This window comes from Sarcophilus harrisii, chromosome X (genome assembly GCF_902635505.1).
Source record: "Sarcophilus harrisii chromosome X, mSarHar1.11, whole genome shotgun sequence".
In the NCBI taxonomy this organism is placed as follows: domain Eukaryota; kingdom Metazoa; phylum Chordata; class Mammalia; order Dasyuromorphia; family Dasyuridae; genus Sarcophilus; species Sarcophilus harrisii.
The window spans coordinates 23,446,567-23,465,221 of NC_045432.1; the positions used below are offsets into that span (position 1 = coordinate 23,446,567).

At 33.5% G+C, this 18,655-nt stretch overlaps 1 pseudogene; it reads left to right on the forward strand.

Moving 5' to 3' along the window:
* The first annotated feature begins 957 nt into the window (after positions 1-957).
* LOC100913823 overlaps positions 958-18,655 on the forward strand; it is a 45,657-nt pseudogene continuing 27,959 nt past the window's right edge.

Sequence of the window (18,655 nt, forward strand, 5' to 3'; positions counted from 1 at the left end):
GCCACCAAAGAAAGTTATTATCCTAAAGCACAAGTCTGACTAGCCCAGCCCTTCCTCTCCCCCATCCCTTACCTCCCAAATACACACACTCATAAACTCCACTGTTTCCCTATTGCCTTCAGGATCAAAAATAAAATCTTCTGTTTGACATTCAAAATCCTACCTGACCTAGCCCCCTCCTACCTTCCTAGTCTTCATACACCTAGCTGCCTTCCAGATACTTTTCAATCCAGTGACGCTGACTTCCAAGGCCGTTTCTCTTCATCTCTGCTCCTAAGCTTCCCTAGCTATCTTTAAATCCCAACTAAAAAATGTCATCTTTTACAGGAACCTTTTCCCAACCCTTCTGAATTCTAAAGCCTTCCCTCAGTTCTTTATTCCTTTTTATCTCTTAGGCTGCTCATTTGCACATTTTTTATTTGCTAATTGCTTAGATACTGAACTCCTTGAGGGAAGGGACTGTCCTTTGCCTCTCTTTCTATCTAGTGTTTAGCAAAGTACTTGGCACTTAGTAGGTATAGATTAAATATTAATTGGTTGGCTGATCTTCACCCCTTTTCCCATTAAAACAATTCTGGCAATCAGGTTGCTTTTTTTTTTTCTTAAAGAAGCAATCAATTAGTGATTTGTGTTGCCCAAATGTTATCCTTTTTTTGTTTGTTTGTTTGTTTGTTTTCAAAATTTTTCTTTATGTGCAGTTTTTTTTTTCTATTTGTTTCTTTTCCAGAGGGTTTTTTTTTTTGGACCTTTTAGTTTTGTTTTTCCTTTAATTCATGGATGTATTTCGATTGATAAATTGTACAGAAGCATTGCTTTCCCTAAATCCTGAAAGTCTAGATCCGTTGGGTCTATCGTATTTTGATGGCTTTTTATTTTAGAGATGATTTCTTTGTTTGTTTCTGATTTTTCCTGTGTCTTTTTAAATTTTCCAGTACTTGCCCAGTACCTGACGCGTAGTAGGAGCTCACCAAATATTGATTGTCTGACTGATGTGGTCTGCGGGGGCTGCACTCCAGCCCCTGTCCTGAGCTGCATTCGATTGGCCGAATCAAGCCCCGTCTCCCAAGATGACGTCACACTTCTCCTCCTTTCTGCGGTTTTCACCTAGGCTGGGGTGTCTTGCATTCTTTTAAAGGGGCTGCCAGAAGCTCAGGCTCCATCAGCTGCCCTCCCTCCGATCCCCGGCCTCCTGGTTCCACCTTGGAAGTCGCCTGTGTGTGGAAGGTAAGTAAGGTCCCGCGGAGGGGGGGATATCTTTCACTCCCTCCCTTCCCTCCCCAGAACCCCTAGAGGTGTGTTAGTGCGCGCGCCTTCCACCTCACTCGTGCATCCCGATCTCTGTCCAAGGCCTCTTGGATCTCATCCATGGATGCATCCGCAGCTGGATGTGCAGAGGTGTCTGTCTGTCCTGAAGGATCAAGTTCCTCCGGCAACGCCTCCCGTGATCAGTCCCCACCACCTCCCCTCCTTCTGCCCCACTCCCCATCGCCACTCTAACGTGCCCACCCTCCCAACTCCTTCTCCCTCCCGACCCCTCCCCCCCACTCTCCCAGCTACTCCGTGGACCGCGATCCGATCGGGAAGGTGGGACTGCTGGGTGGTGGTGGGCAAAGAGAAACCGATTTCTGAAACGTCTCTCGTTCTTATACCTTATCATTTTCTTCATTTATTCATTCTAACCTTTCTTATTATTAGAGACTCCCCAAACAAACATTTCCACGTACATCATATACCAGGAAAAAGGGCTTGTCTGTTCACCTGTTGATCTGCCATCTATAGCTTAGTTTTGTTTTTTCTTTTTTCGTAATAGAGAATAACTTAAGTCTGTGTTTTTTCAAAGCTGTCAATATTTCTTTCTAGCCTTCTGTTCTTGTCGGTGCGTGGTTTTTTTTTTTTTTTTAAGATGCCTTAGTGACCATCCTTTTTCTCCCTTTCCCCCATCTCTGTCTTCTCTACCTCCCACACCCCACCTCATTTAAAAAAAAAAAAAAAAGGAAAGGCTAGCCTTTGTATTAAATATGCATAGTCAAGCAAAACACAAACCTCTACTTTGTCTGTGTCTGAAAATGTGTCTTATTGAACATCCATTGTGCATCCTTCACATGTCAAGATATGGGCCCCATGCTTCTTCACCATTCTTTTAGGATCTTAATTGCCTATTGCCTTGTGAAAGGCAAAACCCACTTCTTTCAGACTCCATGAACTGGTTGCAGAGCTATATTAGCTTTATGAGAACAGCCAGCTATGTACAACTCCCCATCTTAAATACTTTTAAAAAGGACACATTAAAAGCTAGAGAGAAAGGGGGGAAAATCCCTTTTCACATACAGATAATGGAAGAAGTTGTGAACAAAAAAACTATACAGATGATCACAGAAAATAAAATGAACAATTTGGATTGCTTAAAAGTGAAAAGGATTTTCTACAAACAAATCTAATGTAATTAAAATGAAAAGGGAAAGAGGTTAATGGGGGAAATTGTATTTAAAGTAGCTAACCGATTTAATTGGATTGGGAAGAGTAATTCTTTTATTTGTTTAAATTTAATTTTACCAATGTTTATTGTCACTTCTTTCTTGTAGCACCCCTCCCACCCCCAGAACAACAGGGCCTGACAAAACCTTCACCATAAAAAATATTCTAGCAAAACCAATTGCCATCTTGACGATGTCCAAATAGACAAGTGTCATTCTGTAATTTCATTTCATTATCTCTGACAGGAGGTGGGTAGCATGATTCATCTACAGTCCTTTGGACTCCGTCAATCAGGGTTCTAAAAGCATTTAAACTTTTTTTCTCTCTCTCTATGATGTTGTTGTCATTGTGTAAGTTGCTCTAGTTATGCTCACTTCAGTCTATCTGTATCAAATCTTCCTAATTTCCTCTGAAACTGTTCCCTTCTTATGGCACAGTAAAATATTATCCTGCTATTAGATTCATAGACCACAGTTTATTTAGTTATTTCACCATAGGTGGACACTCCCTTACTTTCCAGTTTGGGGCTACTTCAAAAAGCACTCACAAATACTTTTTGTATGTATGGTTCCTTTTCCTTTTTTTCCCCTTTGCTCCTTAAGAGCTATAAGCCCATCAGTGGTACACTTGGGCCACTTTTTAGTAACTTTTGGGGACAATTATAAATTGCTTCCCAATATGTCCGGACCAATTTATCTATCGTATCGAAAGCAATACTTTCTGTGTGCCTATTCTGCAGCTTCTACAACATTTCTCATTTTGTTCTTTAATAGTCAATAGAAATTTATTAAGCACCTACTATGTGCCATCCACTGAGCTAAGCCCTGAGGATATAACGACCAAAAAGAAAGACTGTTTCTATATGTCTCAAGGAATTTATAATCTAATAGAAGAAGAGAATACAAAAGAAAGCTGGAAAGTGTGTGTGTGTGTGTGTGTGTGTGTGTGACAGAGAGAGAAGAGAGACAGAGACATGGAGAGAAAGTGGGGGGGAAGGGATTTTTCTTTTTTCATTATTGCTACCCAGGCTGATGGTTGGGAAGTAAAATTTCAAAGTTGCTTTAATTTGCATTTTTTAAAATTTGAGAGCATTTCATCATCTGATTGTTGATAACTTGGATTTCTTCCTTTGAACCCTATTTCTTCATAGATTTTGACCATTTATATATTGGTGAATGGCTCTTAGTCTTATAAAATTGAATCAATTCCATATATGTATCTATACATACATACATATGTATTATGTATATATATATATTTAAAATAATATATATTATTTTAAACTTTTAATAGAGAAATTTGCTATAAATTTTCCCCATTAATCTCTTTCCATTTTAATTTTAATTGCATTAGATTTGTTTGTGGGAAAGCCTTTTCACTTTTATACGATCAAAATTATTCATTTTATTTTCTGTGATTATCTGTATAGTTTGTTCACAACTTCTTCTGTTATCTGTATATGTGAAAAGTGATTTTTTTCCTTGCTCCATAACCTATAAAGTGTTCTCTTGGTCACCCTGGATTCTGTTTTTAAAATGATACACAGTGTGAGCATGTTGCCACATGGACAGGGCTTTATTTTGATGGGACAAGATGCACATCTTCATTGATCACCAATAAAAAGAAGGTACTCCCCTGTTGGAATCCTTACAAAGTCTTAAGTCATTAGAATTGATAGAGACAATAATTATCTAATTTAGCCTGGTTCAGTATGATTGATGTGATCTTACGAGGAGATGTTATGGGCCAGAAGAAACAAGGTACTAAGTACAACTGATAGAAACAATGCTGATAGAAACAAGGGCTTTTATGAATCTCCCATACTTGTGAACTCCAATGAGTACTTAAATACTTCTTGCTTATATGAGCTCTCTAAAGGTGTGAACACAAGCATTGTTTCTATCAGTTGCACTTAGTACCTTGTTTCTTCTGTCCCATAACATCTCCTCGTAAGATCTCATCAATCATACTGAACCAGGCTAAATTAGATAATTATTGTCTCTATCAATTCTAATGACTTAACACTTTGTAAGGATTCCAACACCTCCCCAACCAGTTCCAGGATTAAAACCTCAGAATTTCTGTAATGACAGAAGAGAACACTCACCTTGACCTCGGTGTCTCTAGGGGGCTCCATAACATAAATTTATCCCATCATTAGTATCAGATTTATCCTTAGGGTATAAGGTGAATCTAGCACCCTGGTAGAAATTAGATGAGGTTAATTTCTCTGTTGTATCTTGTGTCTCTTTTGGTTTTAAGAATGATGTGGTCCCCCAAAGTGCCCTCAGCCTCTTGCATAGAACAGTTAAAAAAGAATGGTAAAAGATCGTTGTTATCTTGTTTCCCATTCTGATTCCTTCTATTTCTTTTTCTTCTCTCATTCCTATTTCTAGGATTTCCCATTGGAAACATTGAATAATACTGGTGACAGTGGACACCCTTGTTTCACACAATTAAATTGATTAATTATCCAAAATCCCTTGTCCATTTTTAAGTATTTAAGATTGGGAGTTTATCTCCATTAGCTAACCAAATAATATTGGCTGATGTTTTTAGATAAATGCTTTTTATTAGTTTAAGGAAAAAAATCAATTGATGTCAATGCTTTTAAGTGTTTTTCAATAAAAATGAGTGTTGAACTTTATCAAAAGCTTTTTCTGCTTCTATTGATATAAATATATTATTTTTAAAATATTTATTATTGATGTAATCAATTTTGTTCATATTTTTCCTTATGTGAAAGCATACCTGAATTCATCATATAAATCTCACTTGATCATAATATATAATCTTTACAATTTATTGTTGTAATTTTTGAGCTAGCATTTTATTCGGGATGTTTGCATCAGTATTTAGTAATAAAATGGTCTATATTTTTCTTTTTCTCTGTTTTGTTTTAGGAATCATTATCATATTTGTGTTATAAAAGGAATTTGATAGGCTCTCTACCTATTATTCCAAATAATTTATTTAACATTGGAATTAGGTGATCTTTAAGTATTTGATAGAATTTTGTAAATCCATCTGGTTCTGGTACTTTTCTCTCAGGAAGCTCATTTTTTATGGTCTGTTCATTTTCTCTTTCTAAAATAGGTACATTTAGATATTCTATTTCATCTACTCCTAATCTAAGCAATTTATATTTTTGTAAATATTCTTCTAGTTTTTATTGACAGTTTATCAAATAAACATCTCATATCTAAAAGAACTTTGTCAAATCGATATGCATACAAGTCATTCCCCAAATGATAAATGATTAAAAGATAGGAACAGACAGTTTTCCAAAAAAGAAATCAAAATAATGTATAATAATATGGGAAAATGTTCTAAATCATTATTGATTATAGAAATTTAAATTAAGACAACTTTTACATACCATTTTATACCTACCAGATTGTCTAACATAATTGAAGGGGAAAGTGACAAATGTTGGAGGGGGTGTTGAAAAATTGAAACAGTAATTCAATGTTGGTGCAATTGTGAACTGATCCAACCATTTTGGAGAGCAATCTGGAATTTATACCCAAGAATTATTATTAAATTACCCATACTCTTTGGCCAACCAGTAATAGTACTTGGTCTGTTTCTGAAGAAAATTAGGGGAAAAGGAAAAGAACCTGAATGTTCTAAATTGTTTATAGCAGCTCTGCAGCAAAGAACTGGAGATTGCAGGTAATCAATTAGGGAATGGCAGAATATTTTGTGGTATATGATTGTGTTTGAATACTACTGTGCTATAAAAAATGATGAGCTTTAGTGATTTTGGAAAAACATGGAAAGATTTACATGAAGTGATGAGGAGAGAAATGAGCATATCCAAGAGAAGGCTATATACAATAACAGCAATATTGGTTAAATACTTAATAAAAGTACAACTTAAATACACAATATCAAAAGGAAAAAAAACAAACATTGCCATGTGCACAGCAGAAAGTAAGAAGGATTTAAAAATACACAGCAATAAATTTCCATTTCAAGAAAGCCTAATAATAAATATTACACCTTGTGTACAGAGCTGTCCATCTTTGTATCCTTGTAGGTTTACTTTTGCTCTCTGCTATGCACTTTTTATTTTGTTCTTTTTTCACCCTTCCTCCACCTTCCCAAGAAAGTTACAGTTAAATTGGGACATACACATACACATATATACAAACATATATACGTATACATGCATATCTATAATCACATATCTACACACACATCCATTCATATGCATCTATATAAGGCTGTACTATGTTTATGTGTCTTCTGTTTCTCTGAAAGTGGATAATACCTTCTTCGTAAGTCCAAGTCTTTCCATATTTTTACAAATCTACCAACTCATCATTTCCTACATGACAGCACTATTCCATCTTTATGCTGTCTAATTATTTTAAATAGTCTAAAACAATGTTGATTAATATTGCTGACTATACACTATAGTGTAGTTTTCCTAATTTTCTCTTTTGATTAAATATATTTTAGCTTTAACTTTGAGAAAAGTGATTACAACCCATGATTTTATTTTTCTAAAAAATTCTACTCCTGATCATTATTTTTATGTATCTCTTATTCCCCATCCTTGTGACTCCTCTGCTTTATTTTAACCTCCTACCTTGTCTTCCTATTAATCTACTCTCCCAAGGATTTCTCCCTTATCTTCTCCCCCTACCTTCTCCCTTTGCCCTCTTGTTTCCATCTAAATTTAGAAGACTTTTATAACCTCCCAAATATATATGTTGTTTCTTCTTTATCCCATTCCTATTAATCTACAAATCCTTCTATACTCTCCCATCCTATTCCCCCACCCTCTTCATAAACTTAGAAGACTTTTAACCCCTTCTAAATGTATATGTTCTCTCTTTAAACTAGATTTGATTTGAGTAGGGTTCCCGCTGAAAATCCCTCCCTTATCTTCTCCCCACTCCATATACCCTTATCAACTTATTTGTCTCTGAATTTAGAAGAGTTTCATAATCTTCTAGATATATATGTATCATTCTTTCTTTTAACCTATTCTTGATGGAAATAGGGTTCCAGAACTAGGAGCCATCTTCCCCCATCTAATTCCTTTGTATCATTTCTTCCTGTTATACCTCATTTGTATAATTGCTGTTTTTACTTTTTCCTACATGGTTTTACTTTTTAGAATTACATCATACTCGGCTCTATTCCAATCTTTCTTTTGAACCACCCAATTATTAATGACAGTCTTAAACACACTTTACATTTCCACATATGAAAAAATACATAGTTTTTCCTTATTGAGTCCCTCATAATTAGTCTTCAATGTTTACTTTATATTTCTCTTGGCTTTTTATGTCAGATTTTCTATTAAATTCAAGCCTTTTTGAAAAAAAAACCTGAAAGTCTTGTCAATTCATTGAATATGCATTTTTTTTCATTCAGAATTATGCTTAACTTTGTTGGGTATGATATTTTCAGCCGTAATTTGATTTGTTTTTTCTTGTTGCTTATAATATTTTCCCTTTAACCTGGGGCTTTTGGAATTTGGCTATGATATTCTTGTAGGTTTTCCTAATGGAATCTCTTTGAGGTGGTGATCAGGGGATTTTTTTGATTTCTACTTTCCCCTCAATTCAGAAAATTTTCTTAATTATTTCTTGTATTATTGTATCAAGATTCTTTTTTAGGTCATAGCTTTCAGGTAGTCTGATTATTCTTATTTTTTTCTTATTCATCTGTTCTCCAGATCAGTGGTTTTTCTTCTGAGATGTTTTGCATTTTCTTCTATTTGTTCATTCTTTATATTTTATTATTTCTTGGTCTCATAACTTTGCTGACTTCTCTGTGCCCAGTTCTGTTTTCAAGGAGTCATTTTCTTTCTTAAGATTCTGAATCTCCCTTTTCAGTTGAATGATTTTCTTTTCATAGTCATTTTTTCTTGGATTATTCTTTAAAAAAAAAAACCCTCAATCTCTATCATTTGATTTTTAAAGTCTTTTTTGAGTTCTTCTGTGAATTATTTAGGGGCAGGTGACCATTTGACATTATTCTTTGGGGTAAAAGTGGCTTTTATGGCTTCAGTACCCTTCACTAAAGGATACTGAAATCACACTAAAATGAATCTTGTTTGTCTCTGTTCTAGTCGTAACTTTCTATAGTTGAGTTCTTTCTCCTTTGCCTGCTCATTTTGTAACAGATTGTTGGTGTAATCACCTCTAGTCCGAAGGTAAGGGAGGGGGTACTTCTGGCCTCAAAATCTCCTTTAGTTTTCCCTCCCACCCTAGAATTCAAAACCAAGAACTCCACCCTCTTATAAGTGTGGCAGCCAGCAACATTTTTGCCCCACTGCTTCTGTACTCACCAGGCATGTGCTAGTTCTTTCTTGTCCAGGGCCTCATTTCAGGAACACAGTTGGACCTGGTATCCCTTATCAGCAGAGGTCTCCTCAAACTTCCCAGACTCAAGACATCCAACTCCCTATACTGTCTGGGAGGTGAAAATCCCTGTGATTGGGACCTAGGGTTCACCTATTGCAGTTTCAGTGGACCTAGTTTACACTTCACTTAGCTTAAATCTCTGTGCTTGTCTTTTTCTTTGGGCCTTTTCCAGAGCAACAGTTCTAGGAGGACTACTGTTCTCTTATTGATGCTGCCTACCACTCTATGTTCACTCTGAGACACTGTTTTGCCTTCTTTGTGGGGAAATCTGAAGAGCTTGGAATTTTCTGACTTATTCCACCATTCACAGAATCTTCTCCCCAGCAATATTGTTTTCAGAATGACTTTGAACGAATAAGTTATTTCAACTATCAAATACACCCAAATTAACTATAAAGAACATATGAAGAAAGATCCAGAGAAAAAACTGATAAATCAATTTATGCACAGAATAATTTCACACATACATCTATTTGTATCTAATGGTGGCCATCTCTGTTGGGGGAGAGGGATGGAGAAGAAATTTATATGATAATTTTATTGTATATTTGGAAAGATTTGAAAATTGTGTGTGGTAGATTTACAATTTCATATGCAATCAGGCATGTGAACAAAAGAACAATGCTTGTTCTATTCCATAAATTAAAAAAAATAAAATATAGTTGTCACTCCCTCAAAGAGCCAACCCACTTTACAGATTATTGGTAATATATAGAAATGCTAAATATTTGCCTGGGTTTATTTTATATTGTCCTGCATTGCTAAAATTGCTCATTGTTTTGATTAGATTTTTAAAGTTTATTTCTTAAAGAAACCATCATATCATCCACATAAAGTGATAGTTTGTTTTTCTCTTTGTCAGTGTTTATTTTTTCAAAATATTTTTATTGTCTTATTTCTATGCTTTGAATTTATAGTAAAATAGCGAATAGCAGTGGTAATACTGTTTCTTTGTTTCACCCCTGATCATATTGGAGAAGTATTTTAGCTAATCCTTATCAGAGATATTGCTTATTCTTGATTTTAGATATGCTTCTTATCATTTTAAGGAAATCTCAACTTATTCCTATGCATCTCAGGTTTTTTTTTTTTTAACAGCAAGTGGTATTGTGTTTTATCAGAACCTTTTTCTATATCTATTGAAATAATCATGATTTTGTGCATTTTGTTATTAATATGGTCAATTATGTTTATAATTTCCTTATATTGAACTAGACCAACATTTCTGGCATAAATGCAGCAAATATAGCATATTTGCTAATATTTTATTGAAAGTTTTCTTATCATTTACCTTATCAAAATTGTTTTTTAACTTTTTCTCTTTTTGACTCACTGTATTTGGTTACCATGACCATACTTGTGTCATAGAAGGGATTTAGTAGGATCCCATCTCTACCTCTTTTTTTCCAAACACTTTATACAGTATTGGAATTAATTTTTGTTTAAATATTTGGGAGAATCAGAACTTTTTGTTGAGTTTTTTAAAAATTAACATCCTTTTTAAAATTTTGAGTTCCAAATGCTCTCTCTCTCCATTCCCTCCCGTACTCAGTGAAAAGGCAAGTGATATTAAACATTACATATTTCCATATTAGCTATGTTGCAAAATAAAATGCAAGAAAAAAATTGTAAATAAAAAAAATGCTTCAATTTGCACTCAGAGTTGACCCGTTCTCTCCCTGAAAATAATCCAGTGATTTAGAATATATTTTTTTCATTTGTCTAATGTTAACTTTGATTTCTTCTTCTGAATACTATTTGTTCATATGAATGGGGAATGGTTTGTATTTTTATTGGCTCAATTTCCTTACTCATGGATTTGACAGGTAAATTTTTACATACTCTTCTAATCTGTCTAAATCATTTGCCTATTTTGATCTTATCTTGGTATATAGATGGATGTTAGTGTCTGCCTGGTTTCTGCCAAACTACAGGTTTCCCAGGAAATTTTTTGTCAGATATTGTGTTTTTACCCCCAAAGCTTAGCTATTTGGGTTCTCAAACACTATATTACTATAGTGATTTAATACTATGTATTGTGTACTTAATCAATTTCACTGATATATCACTCTTTTTCTTAGTCATTACTAGATAATTTTGATGATTTGTAATGCAGTTTGAAATCTGGCATTGCTAGAAAATCTTCCTTCACATTTTTTTCGTCGTTTTCCTTGATAGTTTTGATTTCTTGTTCTTCCAGATGAATTTTGTTAATGTTTTTTCTAACTCTTTAAAATAATTCTTTAATACTTTAATTGGTACAATCATGAATAAGTAAATTAATTTAGGTAGAATTGTCATTTTTATTATATTGGATTAGTCTTTCCAAGATCAATTAATATTTCTCCCATTGTTTAGATCTGTTTTTATTTATGTGAAAAAGGTTTTGTAGTTAAATTCATGGTTTGGTAGACAGACTCTCAAGTATTTTATATTAATCAGTTATTTTAACTGAAAGTTTTCTTTCTAGCCCCTTTTGCTGATTATTTTGGAGGGCAAAATATAGAAATGCTAATGATTTATTGGAGATTTATTTTGTATTCTAAAATCTTTGAAAAGTTTTTCTTTGTTTCAACTAGTTTTTGAGGTTCTCTAGGGTTCTCTAAGTATATGATCATATTTTTCACAAAAACTGATAGTTTTGTTTTTCTCATTACCTACGCCTATTCAATTTCCTTTGTTTTTTTTTTTTTCTTTCTTTTTTGGTCTTATTGCTATTCTAGGGCAACACTAAATAATAGTGGCAATAATGGATGTCCTTCCTCCATGTCTGATCTTGCTGTACTTTTTCCCTATTAGAGATAATGTTTGTTCTAAGTTTTAGATAAATAATTCATTTGAAGAAAGACTGCAAAAGATACGGACAGCTTTTCTTTTCCTTTTTATGGACTTTTAAATTAAAAAATTTTTTTTTTGATAATAGCTTTTTATCTTCAAAATACATGCAAAGATATTTTTCAACATTCACCCTTGCAAACCTTGTGTTCCAGTTTTTCTCCCTCCCATCCCCACCCCATCCTCTAGACAAGTAATCAAATATAGGTTAAGAATTTGCATTTCTTCTATATATACTTCCACATTTATCATGCTACACAAAAAATATTAGATCAAAGGGAAAAAATGAGAAAAAACATGAAAACAACAACAAAAAGGTGAAAATTATATATACTAGTTTGCCTACTCAAACAACAACAACAACAAAGTGAAAATACTATGTTGTGATCCACACTATGTTATGTCTCCATAGTCATCTTTCTGGATGCAGATGGTTCTCTCCATCACAAGTCTATTGGAATTGGCCTGAATCAGCTCGTTGTTGAAAAGAGTCACGTCCATCACAGTCAATCATCACATAATCTCGTTGTTGCTGTGTGCAAAGTTCTCTTGATTCTACTCATTTCACTTAGCATCAGTTCATGCAAGTCTTTACAAACCTTTCTGAAATCATCCTGCTGATCATTTCTTATAGATATTCTAATATTATATTCATATACAATAACTTATTCAGCCATTCCCCAACTGATGGGCATCCACTCAGTTTCTAGTTCCTTGCCATTACAAAAGGGCTGCTACAAACATTTTTGCACATGTGGGTCCTTTCCCCTTTTTTATAATCTCTTTGAGATAGAAACCCAGTAGAAACACTGCTAGATCAAAAAGTATGCCCAGTTTGTTAGCCCTTTGTACATAGTTCCAAATTACAGGCAGGTTTTCAATGAAGAAATAAAAACAATTTATAGTCCTATAAAAATGCTCTGAATCATTACTGATTAGACAAATTCTGATTAAAGCAACCTTGAAATATCATTTTCTACCTACCAGATTGGCTAAAATGGTAGAAGGGTAAAGTGACAAATGTTGGAGAGGTTGTGGAAAGATTGTGTTGCTAATTAATTATTAATGGAATTTTTTGGCAACCATTTTGGAGAGCAATTTGGAATTATTTCCAAAGAGTTATTAAACCATCTTTACCCTTTGACCCAGCAATACCACTAATTGGTCTATTTCCAAAGATGATTAAGAAAAAAAGGAAAAGAAACTATGTTCTAGAATCTTTATAGCAGCTCTTTTTGTGGTGTCAAACAACAGGAAACTATAGGAATGCTCATCCATTAGGGAATGGCTGAACAAGTTGTGATGGAATACTACTGTGCTATAAGAAATGATGAACTCAGCACTTTTAGAAAAACATAGAAAGACTTGCAAGAAATAATGAAGGGTGAAATGAATAGAACCAATTACTGTATACTTTAATAACAATATTGTTTTAAAAACAACTTTGAGTGAATTGGGTATTTTGTCTATTCTAAATATGCAAATTAACTATTAAGAGCATAAGAAGAAAAATGCTCTCTGCATCCAGAGAGAACTGATTTAAAGCATTTTAATGCTTTAACTGATAAAAAGCATTTGTAGAATAATTTACATGTATTATATTACTATCTTAAATGCATCAAATGGGAGCCATCTCTAGGGGTGGGAGGTAGTATGGAAAAGGGAAGAAAAAAAGAGAAATTTACATGATAATTTTGTTTTATTCTTTCCATATGGAACTATAGTTCCATAGTTTTAGATGGAATAGCAAATTTTGCGTAGTAGATTTTCAGTTTCATGTACAATAATCTTTTTTATTGTACTATGTTATCCATAAATTAAAAAAAGAAAAGCTGCACTTATTTCTATACTTTCAAGTGTTTTTAATAAAAATTGATGTTGTATTTTGTCAAAAGTTTTTTCTGTATTTATTGAGGCAATCATAGAATCCTCGTTGCTTTTGTTATTGATATGGTCAGTTGTGCTTATAATTTTCACAATATTGAATTCACCCTACAATCTTGGTATAAATAACCCCTGGTGTAAGTGTATGATCTTTGTGATATATTGCTGTAATTTCTTTGCTAATATTTTATTTTAAATCTTTTTCATCAACAGTCATTATGGAAATTAGTCTGTTTTTTTTCTCTGACTTTACCCTCCCCTTTTTGGATTATAATACTAATTTTGTGTCACAGAAGGAATTTCATAGAACTTTATCTATTTTACAAATAGATAAATGTTTGGTAGAATTCACTTGTAAATTCATGTGGTCCTTGAGATCTTTGTTATAGAACTAATTTCTTGCTCATTCTATTTCTTTTTCCTAAGATAGGGTTATTCAATTATTCTATTGACTCTTCTGTTAATCTGGGAAACTTCCATTTTTTATCATTTTTTATCAATTTCATTTGCATTGTCTGTTTTATTAGACAAAATAGTTACTAATAATTTCTTCAATTTCATCTTCATTGGTGGTATTTTTCATTTTTGGTACTGACAATTAGGTTTCTTCTTTTATTTTTAATCAAATTAACCAATGATTTATCTTATGGGGTTTTTCCCCATAAAACCAGGTTCTAGCTTTATTAGTTCAATTTTTACTGTCAATTTCATTAATCACCTGTGATTTTTAGGATTTTTATTTTTGTGTTCAACTGGAGACTGTTCATATTTTTGTTTTTGTTTTGTTTTGTTTAAAGTTGCATGCCTAGTTCATTGATCTGTTATTTTTCTTATTTATTGATGTGTTTAGAGAGATAAAATTTTCCCTAAGCACTGCTTTGCCTACATCTTACAAATTTTGGTGTGTTGCCTTTTTGCTGTCATTATCTTCTTTTCTCCCCTCTCTCCCCCATTTGCAATTTATTTATTGGGCCAGAGAAAGCATTTTGTAATCTGCAAAACTTTATCCTTTATACAATTTATCTACCAATCTCTTATCTCTTTCTTCAAACTGATTCGTTTGATGTAAAATAAAGGGAAAGAAAAAGAAGAAAATAATGAGCACAAAAGGAAGAAAATAATGAGCACAACAATGCTTTGAAACCTTGAAAAAAGTTTGAAAATGTGTCCAATATGCAACACCTCTGGTTCTCCCACCTCTGCTAAAGGTTGGATTATGAGCATGCTCTAATACTTCTTCCTTCAACATATTTCTTCTTTGTAATACATACATATGTGTATTGTGTAATTTTTTCATATCTGATTGCCCTTTCTATTTACATTGTTGAAATCTTTATGTATATTGCTTTCTTGGCTCTCATTAATTGACTCTGCATCTGTTCAAATAGATTTTCCCACAAATCTCTGTATTTATGCCCATCATTTCTTATAGTACAGAAATATTCCATTACATTAACGCACCACAATTTGTTTAGCTATTACCCAACTTGTGGAAATGTAGATTTGTTTCTATTTTTTATTTTTTTGTATTTTTGAATATATTTCAATAATATATTTCAATATATTGAATTCAATATTGAATAATTGAATATTGAAATATATTTCAATAATATAAAAATACTTATATTCAATAAGTACTATTATTTATTTTTTGGTGCTATAAATACTTTTTTCCTATATGGTCTTTTTTTTCTTACCAATGATAATTCCTTGAGGAATAAGCCCAGAAATGGACTTTCTGGGTCAAAGGTTATGATCATTTTAGTCACTATTTTTGCATAATTCCATTTTTGAAACAAAATGATTGTACCATTTCATAGCTCTACTAGCAATTCATCAGATCTCCCCACAATCCCTCTAGCACCGATTATTTACATTCTTTGCCATTTTGCCAGTTTCCAGGGTATGAGATGTAACTCCAGGATTGTTTTGATTTGCATCTCTCTTAGTAGTAATTTGGAGCATTTTTATGTGGGTGTAAATGCTTTCCAATTGTTCATTTAAGAATTGTTCATATTTTACAACTTATTTAAGAATGAATTTCTATTTTACTTTTATGTTTCTGTTAATTGTTTATATCACTAATACCTTGTAAGAGCAATATGATACAATTTTTTTTTTTCCATTTGACCACTTCCTTGCTTAACTGAGGTCCATTCATTTTGTCTATGCAAAAATTTTTCTGTTTTATGTAATTTAAGGTGTTTATTTTCTCTTTTGCAATTTCCTCTTTTCTTTGTTTGGTAAAGAAAACATTTCTTAACCAAAACTGTGAAAGTGTATTATCTGCTTCTCTTCTAATATTTTTATTGTATGGTATTTGATATAAGGCCATGTATCCATTTACAATGAATTCTGGAATATTGTGAAATTTTAGTCCACTTTCTACAAGACTGCTTTTTAGTTTGCCAGTAGTTTTTTAAATCAAATTAGGAGTTCTTTCCTAAAAGTAACATGTTTGAACAATGCTCCATCCGTCTCCCTTCCTTCCTTCCTTCCTTCCTTCCTTCCTTCCTTCCTTCCTTCCTTCCTTCCTTCCTTCCTTCCTTCCTCCCTCTCTCTCTCCCTCCCTCTTCTCCTTCTGTATACATGGAGAATCATACTCTTACATGTGGGTGTTCTGCTCAAAGGAATATAAATTTTGATCATTTAAACCTCTTGAGGTTTGAGGGCTGTGAGAAATAATTATTGGACTCCATATGTTTGTAACCTTTAAGTTACAGTTTCATTTCTCTAACTGTATGGAAACTAAATCCTCATCCAATTCACACAGGGGCTAGATTTTTTTTCTCTTCTCTACCTATTTATTTTTTTCACTAAAAAAACTAGGACAATAAACTATTTTGTCCCATCTTGTGGAAGAAAGTGCAGTGGGGTCTTCACTAGCCCAAATAGTGGAGAAAGAAGGTAAATCAGGTATGTTACTGATGGGTCTCTCTCTCTCCGTGTCTCTGTCTCTTTTCCTTCCTCCTTCCCTCCCTTTTCTTCTTCTTCTTCTTCTTCTTCTTCTTCTTCTTCTTCTTCTCCTCCCCCTCCTTCTTTCTTCCTTCTTTTTCTTCTTTCTCTCTCTCCTCTTTCTCTTTCTGTCTGTCTGTCCCTATGTCTCTCTGTCTCTGTCTCTCTCTCTCCTAGTATCTCATTCCAAATAACTAGAAAAGGCTTAAAATATTTCTGGATCACTCTACAAATACACATAAAACACAGAGATTCAATTATAAAGTGTCCTTTCAGGAAATAAAGCATAATTTAAGGCTAGATAAGAAATGAGAATAGGTATATACTAGTTTGCCTGCTCAAAAAAAAAAAAAAAAAAACTGGGTTTTTTGTCAGAACAGAGTTTCTATGTACATTCACTGGAAGCCATGAAAACTCATACAATGATCAAGTGATTCAGCCAGAACCTATTTTTGTCCCTTGTTTTTAAAACCACCTTTTTTTAAACTTTAAGATTCATAATATAGATACTATCTGAATGACTTTGGGCAAATTTTCATTTTAATTTTAAAGTATAGTTCATAATTTTTAGAAATTATCCGATATACAATTTAGGAAGTGTTGGAGTCCAGTTCCAATGAATACCGAGACTGTGAATGAATATCCAAGGTTAGGCAGAAGATATGCTTTGCGATGTCCATTTATTAATCTGAGTGCCAGCATTTATTTTTTAGGCTAGTGTTATTACTCTAGGTGACATCATATACCTTTCAGGGTTAATGTACAATCCATACTTTGACATTTCTGTATCCTTCTTAACTACCAATACCAAGGTACTTGTCAACACAGAATTGTAAATAGCATAGTTGTGATTTTATCAATACCAAAGTACTTATTGAAACAGAGTAGTAAATAGCAGAAATTATCATACTAATATATTTACCTCAAGTATGTTTTTAATTCATTGTTAAGGGGTAAATGGTATAGTTAAAACACCTTGTTCCTGTCACATGCATTCTCCATCAAGATTATCCTAAATTTGTCAACTCATTGTTAGGGAGATGGTGAGTCAATAGTTTGAATGCCTTGCCCTAACAGGGAGTGGGTCTCAAGTATTACCTGGACTGAACTTGTGCTGTTCATAGACTTATTCAATACTGGCCCTCTACAAAAAAGCAACATATTTCATCTAATTAGGAGATACAAACAGGTGACCTCTTTAGGTAAGTTACCAGAAAACGTTGTTTTCATAATCATTTTTAAATTTAAAATGAAATCAGATACAGATTTACTAGTAGCAATGCTGATGTAAATTGTTTCCCCTTTAACCTTTTTGGGGGGGCCCTGATATAAACTGTGTCCCTTTGTGGGGGAAGGGTGTTCCTGAATCTCAAACCTGGGAGGGGCACACCTTTCCCAGACTACTCCCAGATAATCTCATTCAATTGGAAATCTCAACCTGGGATATAGTCTACATCCTCTATTGAGTGGCTCAAACTGCTCCCCAGATCCAGGCCAAGACTGACCCGGACATAATCAAGGGTTTGTTAACCCATCTTTGCTAAATCTTAATCAGGAAGGCTTGCCCTTCTGGACTTAGCCCACTGATGGAGATATTTTCTTCTCGGTGTAAACCCATCTTTGCAATAGGGCTAACAGGACCTTGCCCACTAAGAAAGCTGTCTTCTTAGCCTACTGTTTTCTTAGTGTAAATAAACCCATTCTTTGCCACAAACCTCGTGCCTGTATTTATTGGGGTTTGTGAATTTTTTCAAAAACCTGCACAACAGGCCAAGGGGATCCCATTGCTGTTAGGGGATCTCTTAACCTCAATTCTCACACCCAATCAATACTACAATATTAATGTACACATAATTCTAAAATCTTATTCCCAAATTCATCAATTGAAAGTAATTCTATCACATACTATTTAAATGTAAACACACAGTAATTTTAGGTCACATTTTTAGGAGAAAACTACTGTTCTCAAAAATTATACTCATATGTGAGAAAATCCTCGAAATAATAAAGAGGTGATTGAAAGAACAGAAGCATCCAGAGTCTATGCATCTAGATAGAGATACAAAGAGAAACTTCAAGAGAAATCTACAATGCTCTTTTTTATACAGAGAGAAGAATAG